Here is a 2,500-nt window from a genome sequence, read left to right on the forward strand (position 1 = left end):
TGACAACCCGTTCTCGAGTGCCTCGTGGGTTAAGAGTCCTCTAAAACACAGACGTATCATTCAAGACTGACACAGAAGCATCCATTTGCACATAAAGCTTTAGGTCTATGTATAACATACACACCGCGGCCCGCCTTTATAGCAAAACACTTCGCGTTTGGCTAGATCTGATTCTGACCACTACGGTTTCGTCCTTGCTTTAAAAAAAAGAAAAAACGTCAACCGGCTTTGAGCGCGTGTAGCAAGCCACGAGGATAAATCCTGGCACTTCTTTCACAAATACACTGGCAGAATCAAACCAAAAAAAAACAAAAAACGAGCAGATTTGTTTTGAAAGCACTACGATATCATCAGCTGGCCTTTCGTTGACATTCCTCACGTTGGCACGGTTTTTGTTTTGACGTTTAATTGAAAAAAAAACGGTGCGCTCTGTCCCGTTAAGACACATTAGAAAGCAGCTTCGCTTCAGAATCCGATACGGTTTAGCCGTGTCTCCATTATAGGCGTCCTTTAGAGCAAAATTCTAATCTAAAGCGTCTACGAAAACCACAAACGCAGACCTGAAAGAGAAACAAAAAAAAGGACCGTATCTTCAGACCGAGAGGATAAAATGTGAAGTGTACTTTGGCATGAAAACGCGATAATCTATTACTAGAATACTGCTATAGCTGCAAGTCACTGTTTGATTATGAATAAAGCCATAAAACAAAAAAGATGCTTACTCTGGACTGAACAAACGTTCGGCGAATTATATATTTTGGGGCGGGTCAAAAGAAGCGTGTTTTATATATATGCTTGCGAAACCCAACATTGGCCACTGAAGTGACCCTGAAGGTGGACTTGCTATGGACTTACTGCCCCCTTTTGGTAGAAACGCATACTACATGACGCTGAGAGGCTTTCAAAACTGCAAATCTTAGCTTGAGGTACCGCTTAAGGTAACGTATTGTGCTAAAAGCGTCGGGAGGGCTTGTTCCAAATCACACTAACCGTTTCTCACGCTTCCTGTTCCTGTAGTGCTATCAAAACAACGGATTAAGAAGGTTTAAAGAAGGTGCTTCTCATTTCTCAAATACTTTATTCTCACAACTTGCCTTCTAAGGAAAACGATATGACTCTCACCATGTAGATCGACGTTACTATAAAAAAGACTGAAAAAATCTTTTAAACAGCGTTCCCTTTCACTTGGTGAGCAGGTTAGCTAGCTTCTCAGAGGATTCATCTAATATTCTCTGTCTAAGACAGCACAACAGCTTCCAAACACATTAGAAATCAGGCAAACAGGTAGATAGATATACAGTACGTTGAAGGGCCTAGTACAAATGTTCTTTCTTCTTTCAATACTACTTATCAAGCAGTTTAAAGGGATAGTTCACTCCAAAATGGAGATTCTCTCACTAACTCGTGTCCTTCCAAACCCGTAGGACTTGCTTTCTTACGTGAAACGCAAAAGGAGACATTCCGAGAAACGTCCAAGCTGCTCTTTTCCATATAATGAAAGCGAATGGCAGAGATAGCCATCAAGCAAAAGATTTTTCAGAAGAACAGCTTCAGAACACTTTGAAATATATATATCTATATATCTGAGGGCATGTGGATTAGTTTTGTGAGGCTTTTTATGGTGATTTTTGTTCTTGACTGCTTTGGATCCCATTCACTTTCTATTTGCATGGAAACGAGCAGCACGACCATTCTTCAAAACGTCTCTTTTTGCGTTCTTTGCGTTTTCCGACATTTAAAGTCATTTCAAACCCTTCCGACTTTCTGCTTTTCCATGTAACGAAAGTGAACGGTCTCCACGTGCATCAAGCAACATTTCCAGTGATTGAATTTGTCTGTTTCTTACAGAAACGGCTTTGGGACATTTGGAATATAATATAATATACGAATCATATGGACTAATTTTGGATTATGCGTTCAATTTAGTTAAACTAAATGAGTCCACTTGACTATGTTTATGAACGTACTGCTTCCACGCGTTTAGGAAACTTAAAAAATGTAAGTTACTTTGAGCTTGAGTTTGACGTCCGTTGTAACCGTTCACTTTTGTTGTACGCGAAGGAGCAGCATGAACCTTCTTCGAAATATCTCCTTTCGTTTTCCACAGAAGAACTGAAGTCGAAAAGCTTTGGGACGACATTAAAAAAAAAATGAAACGAATCCTCATTTTAACTTGAACTGTCCCTTTAAGGTAGGATAGATGCAACAGCCGTGCCTTCGAACAATAACACCGATCCTTTAAACTCTAAATGGATTAGTTTTTAGATTCAAAGTTGCTTTTAGTCTCAGAGTTACTGCCTGGGGCCAAAGTGCTTTTGACTCAGTTATTGTAGATTGTAGCTTTAAAAGGTGAAAGATTTTAAAAGGAAGAGAGCGAGCGGGGAAAAAAAACAAAACAAAGAGGAATTATTACTGAAGGGTCGATGGTCCATTAACGGTCGCACCATTTTGTAGACCATTTCCACAACGAGCATAAGAAATATACAATATATATATAGAT

At 39.5% G+C, this 2,500-nt stretch overlaps 2 protein-coding genes across 5 annotated transcripts in view; both read right to left on the minus strand.

Moving 5' to 3' along the window:
• The window catches only part of LOC122327734 (CUGBP Elav-like family member 5), a 1,183,696-nt gene that overhangs the window by 973,393 nt on the left and 207,803 nt on the right, over positions 1 to 2,500 (minus strand). The window lies entirely within an intron of this gene.
• Positions 1 to 2,500, minus strand: part of tle5 (TLE family member 5, transcriptional modulator) — a 24,860-nt gene that overhangs the window by 304 nt on the left and 22,056 nt on the right. For both annotated transcript variants that reach the window (XM_043223336.1, XM_043223335.1), the window contains exon 7: positions 1 to 2,500. This exon is cut by the window's left edge and continues 304 nt beyond it; it is cut by the window's right edge. The gene's annotated coding sequence lies outside the window, so the exon portion shown is untranslated.

The sequence above is a fragment of the Puntigrus tetrazona genome, chromosome 22 (genome assembly GCF_018831695.1).
Source record: "Puntigrus tetrazona isolate hp1 chromosome 22, ASM1883169v1, whole genome shotgun sequence".
NCBI lineage: Eukaryota > Metazoa > Chordata > Actinopteri > Cypriniformes > Cyprinidae > Puntigrus > Puntigrus tetrazona.